The 12,256-nt window shown below is 34.0% G+C and overlaps 1 long non-coding RNA gene across 1 annotated transcript; it reads left to right on the forward strand.

Annotated features, from left to right (window-relative positions):
- The first annotated feature begins 831 nt into the window (after positions 1–831).
- LOC112942037 (uncharacterized) lies at positions 832–6,464 on the forward strand. The gene is made up of 3 exons (XR_003247878.1): positions 832–988; positions 1,350–1,385; positions 6,271–6,464. It is a non-coding gene; the product is annotated as an uncharacterized lncRNA (long non-coding RNA).
- Positions 6,465–12,256: the final 5,792 nt, after the last annotated feature.

Here is a 12,256-nt window from a genome sequence, read left to right on the forward strand (position 1 = left end):
GCAAATCTAAAACTATATGAAAAGCCTAAGAAATATCAAATCTGAATAAAAAAAATAAGAACATAAATAACATGATGGATGGAGGTGTGGGCTGCGGAACAACCAAGCAGCTCACCATAACTCTAAAATAATCCAAGCTCAAATTCAAAAAGTTCGAGGAGATGCACTCGTATCTAGAATTAGATATTTACAGCATAAAGAGGTGCAAATCGTGTTGTATTAGTATAAAAGCACATGTACCCAAATGTCTTGTAGACCAACAACGAGAAAGTAGTAACATGAGTTTATAAAAAAATAATCCTTTAATTTTACAAGTATACATCATAATAATCAGTCAAATTTCATCAATTAGGAACAATCAAATTATAATGGTCTAGAAATTCTATGACCTAAAATAGAGCCTAAAGCAATGAATTATAATTTTAAAAGGGGTAATTATAGTCCTAAGTGTTTGGGGAAATATTTGGGGAAGTTCAGAGGCTTTAGAGATTAATAACGAAGAAAAGACTTCGTCGGGCAGATTATGGGAGTGGTCACGCTTCGCGCGCTTGGCCCCAATTCTTGAAAATATTAGGTCCACGATGCAGAGCTGACACGAGATCTTCTGCCTTAAATGGAAATTTCAAAAAAATAAATGGGGCATGGTGGCAAGTCGCGGACCCACCGTCAAATCTTGACGAAATAAGGAATTTAATGAAAAATCAAGTTGGACTTTTGTTTTAAGGTCCAACTAATGTAAGGGTGTTTTGGGTATTTCAGGATGATTAATATATATATATATATATATATATAGTTTCTAGTCATTTTAAACTTATTTCCCAATCAAAAACACAAAACTCTCAATTAGAAGTTAACAAAATATTGAAGCTCTTCCTTCTCTCTAGCTTCTCTCTTTATGCTAAACCTCCATTGAAGAACTTTGGAGCTCCAAGAAGAGGATCAATTCTCAATGGATTCAACTCAATTTCGTAGCAAAATCTTCATTAAGGTATGGTTTCTTTTACTCTTGGGATTCCTTTCCCCAAGAGGTCCCTCCAAAGATGTTTCCAAAATTCTCCAAAAATTTAGGATTTTTCTCTACACATGGGTCTTCTTTGAAACACAAAATTATGAATCAATTATGGTGAATTATGATTATTTAAGGTGGTTTAGGTGTATAATGATGGATAATTGTTGTTGTTCACTTAGAATTCCCTTGAACCCATGCTCTTGCCCAATTTCATAAATCTTGGATTTTTCATATGGTAAATTGATTAAACATGATGAATATACCGATTGTTTATATTGATGTAAGTTAAGTTATTTCTTCATGAATTACCTTATATTATTTGTTAGTTATTCATTGTTAGGTGGTTGAAGCATGAAGTCCCATGATGGGCAAGAAGGTATGAACGTGGATTCTTCATTGTACTCAAGTATGAAAGATGATTTACTTAGATATTAATGATGTTATATAGAATTTGTTATTTGTTGATGACACTTAAATTAGCTATGAAGTATGTATGTATGTTATGGTATGATTGTTATATGATTGAAAGGTATTTCTCATGATTATAATGAAATTTTAAAGTGTAAGGTTTACTCACTTGCTAGTGCTTCTAAGGTGAAAGGATTGTTCTCACTTATAAACACTTATTAGTTCTTATTATAAAATGTTTACATAAGGATCTAGAGAAGGCTTACATGAACTTATGTGATGCCTAACTATGATTCCTAAAGGGAATAGATTCTTAGCACCGAAAGGGCATGTAAATGAAATGGGAGTCTCACTTTTAGTAACTCTGGCACACCACATCGATTTCCTTATGCTTAACAAGTACAGATTCCCAATATATGTGTGGTCTCATGAGATAGAAACCTCCATGTTTACTATGTTAGGATTTCTAGTAACAATTTCTTTGACCCTTAACTGTATATCCACATAGGACTCTAGCTTAGTGGATGTACCTAAATAACTATGTATGAAAGATTACACCTTAGTAAAGTGCTAACCCTCTCTTTTCGGTCTGGGAGTGGAACATCGGATTCCATGTAGCTCTCGTGGTGTAATGTCAGTTATTGCAACCTCTTTACCTAATGTAAAAGTAAATGAATAAAGGAAATGTATGAACTCTTATTACGGGTCTCTTAATGGGTTCTACATAGTGTAAAATAGGTTATAGGACTTTTTTATCACATTGCACTTGTGGATTCTAAGAGATAGTTGTAGTAGCTTCCCTTATGACTATGTTGACTATGACTTATGTATGGTCCTTATGTATATGGTAAGTTATGATATGATATGAGGAATGTATGTATGAAGTGGGTTGCTTAATGTGATTATTAGCTTTGGATAGTGTTATGTGATTCTGTCTGTTGCATTGCAAAAGTTTTGCTTAGGTTGTCTAAATGTTGGGATGTCATTATGTTGGGTTACCTTATGATGCTTACTTATGTGCATATTGGATTTACTTGGTAAAAAGAATATTTTGACAAAAATGTCCTTTTATACATGCATTGATGATGTTATGCATATAAATCATACTTAGTATGTGTGATGTACTAATCCATATTTTCTTTCCTTTTCCCCAAACATTATAGTTTGGGTCATTGAGGATTTTCATAGCTATTAAACCAAGGTTCACACGGATTGAAACGCGTAGAACCAGACCTCAAAACCCTTACTACGACGAAGTCAACTAACTTGGGGAGTTAGTTGAGCTTTGAAAGGTTGGAACCAACCAAGTAAGGCTCGCGAAAATGAAGATTTAATCGAAGGAATCTTTACCGAACATAAAGAGGAAATTTTAAGTTTTGAGGGTCCAGGGGTAAAATGGTCTTTTCCAGGACAATGGTAATAATTTAATTACCCTGTGGAATTAATAAATTAATTAATTTAATTAAAAGAGCAATTCGGATTGGGGTAACCCGGAGTGACCCATTTCGCAAATGGGGTGCCACTCGGGTTCAAGCCCCACTAAGAGCAAAGAATTGATGATTTAATAATAAATTAAAATCTATTCATTAAGGGAAAAATAGTGCTTTCATGTACTAATTAAAATAAATCAGATATTTGTATTAATTCAACTAAATCCTATTTTGGCTAAGTGTTGAATTTAGTCTCCTAATCCTAATGACTATCTCCCTCACGTTTCTCAACTCTCTTTCACGTCTCTCAACTCTTATTCTCTCACGCTCTGACTAACAAGAAAGCTCAGGAACAGTTTAGTAACAATTTTTCGTCACACTTGAAAAACACACGAAAAGTTTTAAGAAAAGTAAGGTAATCAAAAAGGTCAAGGCAAAGGGAGGTTGTTCGTCGAGTGGTGTGTACGTTGAGGAGAATTGGGTGTGATTTGGGGGAGTTTCAGGGCAGAAGATTCACACTTGAACAACATCAAAAGGAATGGGTTTCTCTCCTGGAATTCTTTCTCCAAGAGTATTTTCCTTCGAACGATTGTCAATGTCTTGAAAGTTAAAGTTGTTCCCCGTTGTATGTCCTTGTCCTTAGCTCCCAAATGAATTTGTAGGATGGGTATGTTGTGATGCTAGACTTAGGCATGAATGATGTATTTATATTAAATGTGAACATGTTTATGTGAGGGAAATTATGAAAACAATATTCAAAGTGTGATCGAAAAATTGGTGTGTGTATGTGAACGTGGGCAGTGGCTTTGTCCACTATTTTGGGGTTGTATAAATCATGTATTTCTTGTGTATTTTATGTGTGCAATGTGTGTACAATGTGATGTGCATTACTATGAATATAGTGGATTGAAATAACCATCTTTTAGCCAACAAAACTTATGAGCAATGGAACTAAATATGAATTGAATAATGACAAGAATTTTTCAGATTTGGGTACTCTATAATAAGGTTGAAATATGGGCTTAAAATGGAAAATTAAATAAGTGAGGTCAGTGGGAATTGAACCCAACACCTCACATGTTGAGATGGCTGATAAAGAAAGAAAAACGTGAAGGAGCTAAGGGGAATCGAACCCCTTAGCTTATGGTTTCGGGAGGCCAAGAAAAAAAATAGGGGCTGGGGGATTCAATCCTAGCTACAGATTTCGCCTCAAAGAAAAAAAAGAATGGGATTGGGAGGAATCAAACTCGCGATCTGTAGGGAGAAGGAGGAGAAAATTAATTAAATAAATAAATGGGAGGCGTGGGATTTGAACCCACGACCTCCAGGTACGCGCGAAAGAAAAGAAAATGAGGAAAAAGAAAACGCGAGGCGTGGGAATCGAACCCACGACCTCAAGGCTAAAGGAAGAAGCGAAATTAATTAGGAAATGGAGTGAGGCTGTGTGAGTTTGATCCCACAACCTCATTGCCACTCGCCCAATTTAAATAAAATAATTATAGAGAGGTGGGGGTTCGAACCCACCGCTTCACAGCCTCCACAGCGAAATTAATAGAAAAATCAAAGAGGTTGTGGGGGTTTTAACCTACAACCTCTTGGTTTGGCCCAAAATGAGTAATGTATTCTTAATGAAAAATAAAAAGAGGTTGTGGGGGTTGGATCCCACAATCCATCGGATAAATATAGAGTAAAATTAAATTAAAAATCTATCCTTCCAATGTAAATGTTGAGATTTAATATAGAATTCTAATGTTATGAATATTAGAAATAAAATCAATGAAAAATATAAATGATATCCAAGTGATTCAAGATTTGGGTTCCTTGCCCAAACTTCCGTATTGATACATAAGTCATATGTGAGTAATCATCCAAGAGTAATGGCATCAACTTAGATCAAAAATCAAGATCTTGGCATATATACAAGATACATAAGTGTACTACATAATCTTAGGAATGTAAGAATCACTTAACGAGCTATGAATAAAGCCCTATGGCTTGTATGTATAGACACATAAGTCTAACATATGTTCAAAAGTAAGTGAACCTAAGATGTACGTAATGAAATGATGAACCCTAGGAGGGTTAATTATGAGTGTAAGATACACTAAATGGACAAGTGCATTGGCATATGATGACATGAACTATTAAATGATGAAATGAGCATTCATGTAATAAGAGGTCAGTAACTATGAAAAGCAATGGTGTTAATAATGAAGAATGTGGCGACAACATGATATGAGGCTAATGTATATGATGAGAGCAATCTCAAATAAGCCTAAGTAAATGTTACCAATACGTAATCACCAATGAGAGTGTAACATAATGAAGACATCGGTCACTATAAACACTTTAATGAAAGTATAGAGTTTAACACAGTTAATACTAATGATGAGATGAGAAATCATCTAATGAGCTATATTGTTCTCATACTAGAAGCCAGCTTCCATGATGTATTAGTTGAATGTAATGGAACTTTATACTGAGCACCAATAGGCTAGCTATGAGCGGTGATGCCTTCTTTCGGGAAGGGTGAAGGTTCACGTAACTCTCATGAGATGAGACTGTCCGGCTTGCGGTGTATGGGTCTCCATACATCTCCTAGTCTTTGAACCTATACTTCCAATATAGGGATCTAACGAGGTTAAATTCCAATATATGCATAGCATATTATTGAGTCACTTTGGCCGGTGATTCTACCTCTTTTTGGTGTGGGGGAGATATTGGATTTCGTGATGCTCACATGATCTATGTAGGTTAAAGTTAAAGCTCCCAATAAATGAATGAGGCCAGCCTCAAATGAAGCACATAATTAAATGAATGTTACCAAAGGTGTTAGGATAGGATAAGCAAAAGGTGAGCTAGACTCAGGTAATGACATTAGGTTATTCCTGATCATTGCACAACAAACCCGATGAAAGTCTTAAACTACACCCTAGGTATAGAAGGTGTTCACACTGGCCTATGAATTAAATGAAATGAAGTACGTATGAATGAATGAAGTAGATTCTGTGTTTACTAATGAAGACTCCCTAGTTGAGGTCCCATATGTTTAGCCCTCATTTTTGAAAGTATTAATGTCAAGTCCATGATTTCAAGGTCTCATGGCATATGAATGAATGATATGAAACAAGCTATGTGTTCTATGTTATGTGCTATGGTATGTACTATATAAATATGTTACGTACTGTGTTCAATATGATATTTATGATGATGCATGTTACTCTCGTGACATGACCTTCCTAATCAAATTTGGAAAGTTCACTAACTTTCCTTATCTCGAGTTGGCAAGTCTACCGACTTGATCTCCAAAATTCATGTCGTTAGAAAAGAGCAATCTTTCTCATGCATGTCCTTGGTGTGTGCTTGCATATACCCATACTTTGTAAAAGTGTGTACTAACCCTATACATCTATATTATTTTAGGTGCAGGCACAGGTTGGCAATAGAGCTACAGGATCATTGTTGCAGCTATCCAGACGTTAGCATTCATCCGGAGTTTTGTAGGTCCTCATGCTTTCAAGGATATTATTATTTTACATTCCAGCTTAGTTTTAGAGTGAGTTAGTGGAGCATGTTCCACTAGTGTTTCTTTCTTGTTTTGATTCAGACTTTGTATTGGTGCCATTTTCGAAATTATACAATTAATACTTATTAAACTATTTCTCTCAATTGCTTATCTATTAATGTTAGATGGTTGATGATAAACGATTATGAAATGTTAAGAATGTTTAGCAAGTATGTTAAAGAAAAAAAAATTTTAATTTTTCCGCTTAAATTAACCTAGGTGAAGTATGAATAACGTATGTAGGCTTATCAGCGACCTCTGAGAGGTTAACGACGCCGATATCGTGTAGGGTCTACACTCCAGTCGTGACATATTTCTCAAGACACTTAGATTTGCATCTCCAAGTTGGTGAATCCTCAAGTCCCAAGATAAGATCCTTATGTTCTAGCTTTTATTTCTTTTGTTATGTTGAAAGACATTGTTGTACTTTCCTAGTTCTAGACTTCTTACTGATGTAAAGGCTAAATCCCAAATTTCCATTCTCCTATGTTTAGATTGTATGATATGACGAAGTTAGATTCAGTTTTTCATATATGAAGTGAAGTTGAACTTCCACCATAGAAGCTTTAAATTTTCCGCACTTTTATTCAACGATACATGCTATGATGAATGCTAAGGGCTTAAGACCTCTTTAATGTCTAATACGCCGATAACGACTAGGGGGTGCTCTCGAATTGTTACACAAAGGTCACGTAAAGTCCATCCACCCAATAAACACGTAATCAAATATGACTAAAGGATGTAATGATATTCAATATAATGAAAAACTATTAAATGATATACCGCATATACCAAGTAGTGTCTCAACCGTATTTACATTATACTTCTCAAATACATGAAGAGTAGATTACCCCGGGGGAATGGCGAGGTCCATATACCATTACAGAAGAGTTTCACATGTCTCTGTGAGCAATCTGAACTCACTATGATAAAATCAAATAATTCCCATCACAAATGATCCCCACTTTCCCAACTTACAGTCATAACATCTCAAAATTTCCAGCAGGATTGATCGACACATGTCCAACACATATGGAAAGTATAATATCCCTTAAACTATTACAAATTTATGGGTTCAATAAATAATCACAATCACACAAAAGATATCAATTGAATAATACATCAGGTAATGCTCATAGGCTTTTACATTCTCGAAGTACAATCTGTCATTCTATAGTACTATATTTTCCCTTTAAAATAATGTTACTCGTCGTACCAATATCCATCAATCCAGTGGTATGATACCCCATCTCTCGCCCTTACCCATTGTATGTTTCCATTTTAATCATTAAAATTAGAAAATTTTAATTTTAAAAATTTTGGAAATCTTACATACCTTAAATGTTGAACATGTGCACGAACCTTCAAGGTTTCGCTATTTCCTCTCACAAACTTTCTGAATATTCTTAATCTATCAAATATGCAATATTCATAAGAAGTGAATCCGTAGGCACCCATATTACTATAGGTCTAGACTAGGTCAAAAATCCCCAACTTATAATTAAATTCATAAATATTTGTTCCAACTAAATCTGTCAAGTCTCATATATTCGTAAATTTTAAGCCTATGATTAAGTCTCAATTTACCAAAATAGCATAAATCTAATGGTGTTCACTTTTACAATACATCTTATATTTAATTATCTAACTCAATATATCAAAGACATAATTTCTAATATGACAAATAATTAAGGATAATCAAAATGTAAGCCACTAGTTTCGTAACCAGCGGCTGTCATGAACAACAAGAAGTCAAGATCCCCTTTTTCTGTAAACTCCAAATTATCACATCACCTTCCAATGGTTGGCCCCCATTTCTTGTTGATTTCAACCTTCCATCTAACTTCAAATTTATCCACATCTAAAAACTTACAACCCGCCCTATCAAATTATTTCTGTGTCTTTCATCCAATACCAAATACTCACTATTCATATAAACAATCAACATAAGTATATCGAATGAATATAGTATGATTGGAATTTGTGCTACCTGAAGTCGTTCTCATCTTGTGGCATCTATTTCCCCTCTCACTTTTCTTTTTCTTACTCAAATTAAGATATAAAAATATTAAACCCACTAACTTGTTTCAATACATGCACCAAGTTATAAAGTGTATTAAATAAACCATGAACTTGGCCCTTTAAATATCAACTATAATAATTATTCAAAAATATTAATCAAGTAAATACTTTTTGTTACTTGATAGCTTAAAATTTATATTTAAAATTTTACGATGGTAGTATAATTGTGTGACTAAAGTTTAATCGAGAGCAATTAATGTCACATGATGTACGTTACAACATGATAATATACGGTTTTCTATTAGAAGAAATGTACTACAATGGAAAGATATGATTAAAGCATCAAGTTAAGGTCTAAAATTAAAAAGAATCAATCATATTTGCGCTTGATGATCCCATAAAAAAACTAGTGTTGTCCATCTTGTATTCCTAAGATACTAAGAACAAAACTTTAAAGAAGTTGGTAAGAGATAACAAAGATTAAAGAGAATTTTCACAAATAAAAAATTAAAACTATTATAGAAAATAGAATCAGAAATAGATTAGAAAAAATGTACAAAAATAATTTCTAAAAGACGAAAATTAAGCTCATTGAACGCATATTGTTCCCTTAAGGATATTATTCCCCTCAAGTACTTGAGGTAAATGGAATATATCCTCCCATGATAGAACTATATTATTCACCGGTATAGGGTACCTAAGATCACAATGCCAGCGAATTGCTCAACAGTAGTAAAGTATACTTAGAGTACTAGATTTAGTAGTAGAAAAAGAAGTTCAGTCCCCTAAAATAAAAGAAAATCCCTCAATTTATACAAAATAAAGGGTAGTACAAAAAAGTTCTTATTGTGTCTTACAAGACAGGTCACAAACCTTTGAAAAAGTCACAATCTTTCGGAGAGATCACAACATTTCATAAAAGTCACAACTTTTCATTGAAGTCGCAATTATTCATAAAAGTCGCAACTTTTCATAAAAGTCACAACTCTTCATTAAAGTTGCAACTCTTTATTTTTCATTCATACCTTTTAAAACACAAAAACTATAATATATTTTATAAAGTCATTCAAACATCACATATGATTAATCATAACCAATCTAGGTCATGATTTGATCCTACTGTGAGTAGGAAAAACTCTAGGCACAAGAGAAGAACTAGAGAAATGTAAAACAGATTAGAATTAGAATTAGAGTTACATGTACAATTGTGTGCTAAGTGTCACCAGTGAGGAATTAATGTGACATGATGTATGTTACAACATAATAATAGATGACCATCACTATCTATATGTGGACTAAAATGACAAAATAATAATAAATCATAATGTCAAGAATAAATATTAAAAAGAATTTCTTAAGATTTCTCATGATGATATATTGTCTTCCTTGTGAGAAGGTACTTAAAAATTCTTAGGGAGATTATATTACACCTAAAATATTGTATGAGAAACACATATAATGCAACATTACCAATCCAAAAAGGATCATGATTTGAGCCTACTTTGAGAAGACAAAAGTTTTTTCACGAGAGGGACAAGGAAAAATCTATTTTAAGCAGTCATAAAATATTGTGAAAATGTTGTCCATGTAGGTTAATGGACCTCACAATGAGAAGCCCATCACACAAAGACAACATTGTTCAAGCACAAATTTGGTCCGTGAGGTCCTCCGTCTAATCAATCATAGACGACAAAGATAGACAATTAATCCCCCCACCCCATACACACACACTCACCCAGCAATATGTCTTTTCTTCAGTTGATGTAATAGGTTATGCATATGCCCTCATCGTCTAACAAATGATCATATATATTTTTTGTTAACTAATTATTTCCCTTATTAAAAATAAATGATAAGATTAAATTTGTAAAATTGAGAAAAAAATCATGTGCCGATAAAAAATATAAGTAATCCATATTTTACATAATAAAAATAAACAATCATATTTTAAAAAAAATTATCTCTTTTTAGATCCTTAATTTGATTGTCTTTTTCATCCCTAATAAATTCAACTCCCACAAATTATTTTTCTTTAAAGAAAAAGAGCATATTGACTACTTTATTAATTTAATAATTAGAAAACCTACAAAATGAATGTAAAAGGGGAGAGAACGTGATATACCGTGGTTTCACGGTATAATTAATACTTTTTCCTTAAGTTTAGTGTGTCTGAAAGCCCTTTTTGTGCTAATTTTGATATAAGTTTCTCTTTGTTTTGCAAGAAATCTGTCCATAGCTGAATGCGGAGATTTTGAGCGAAAAATGAAGAAGAGACCACCTACGGAGCTTATGACGGTCCGTCGTGCCTGTGACGGTCCGTAGATGGCAGCGTAGAGAAGCTGCTAAAGGAAGATGGGAAAGTCTGACCAAGTGTGGGATTACGAAGCTTGTGACGGTCCGTCATGGCTATGCCGGTCCGTCTTGCAGGTTCGTCGTGAAGATCATAGAAGTGATCCCAGTACCCAGATTCCAAGAGTTGAAGTATTTTGAAACGAGACCCTCGACAGACCGTTGTACCTATGACGGTCCGTCACACTTGCCGTCGAGGAGAATGAAGAAAGCAGCAGAAGAATTGCACCAAGTATGGGACGACATAGTCCACGACGGTCCGTCATGACCACGACGGTCCGTCGCGTGGTCCATCGACCCAGCCGCGTTTTGATAGATTTCCAGTAATTAGAATCCTTGTTTAATTAGGTTTTTATTTTTTTATAAATAGTTTGAAAAACCTTGTTTTTGAGGTTAGACTCTGTGAGATTAAACATCATATTATTAGACTTTGTGTTTTGAGTGATTGATTGTTAGAGATTCTTACAAGTGATTTTTGGTGATTAATCAAGCAAATTTTCAGACTTTATTCTTTCTCATTGAAGTAAGTACATGAATTCTTGGTTAACATATTTGAATATTGTGTTTATGGCTATGAGGAACTAAACTCCATAACTAGGGTTGTGGGAACCATAGGCAAATAATGAGATAAACCCTAGCTAAAATAACAATTCTAGAATAGTGTCTTGCATGTATTAATAATTCTTTCGCTTAGAAGTCTTTTTAACGGATGATCAACGTTAGAACTCGCCTTAATGCTACTTGCCGGACCAAGGAGGTAGGTAATAGGAAAATAATTATTAACATAGATTTAGTGTATACTATCTAATAGGCTAGTATTGATTGGTACGAGGTAATAACTTAGTCAAATATCGAATACGATGCTTAATATGAGGTAAGGATAAGGGTTAGGAAAGCAACACACGTAGCCGGACCAAGGATTTAGAAATACATAACTTATCACTTTGCATGCAAGATACTAGGAAAGAATTGTTATAGTTAGAATTATCAAGTTATGAACTTGTGGGGAACACGTAAACCCTAGTTACTTTGATTACTTGATTAAAACCCAACATTAAAAGCTGTTAAGTGTCTCTTTCAAGTTCGTTAGTTATTTTTGCTCATTAGGAAATACAAACCCCCCTTTTTATGCTTTTATTTTCTAAGGAAGTCATCAACCGAACAATAGTAATAACAAGTTGAAGTTAAGTCTAGACTATTTTTCTCATGGGAACGATCCCAACCTCACTAGTTGGGTTATTTACTTGACGCGACCGCTTTACTTCTCATTTGAGAAGTAAGTTTGAGCGTATCAAATTTTGGCGCCGCTGCTGGGGAATTTAGCTTTTAGATTAACTTGAACTTCTTACTATAGTTTAGTTGATATTTTCTTGATTTTACTTTGTTTTATTGTTTTTGATTTCTTTTCAGAACTATCCTCCTTGTATGCCAAATACACGGAGAAAAAGAGAACCGTTGTTCTCCTACGATAAC

The sequence above is a fragment of the Solanum lycopersicum genome, chromosome 8, assembly GCF_036512215.1.
Source record: "Solanum lycopersicum chromosome 8, SLM_r2.1".
Classification (NCBI taxonomy): Eukaryota; Viridiplantae; Streptophyta; class Magnoliopsida; order Solanales; family Solanaceae; genus Solanum; species Solanum lycopersicum.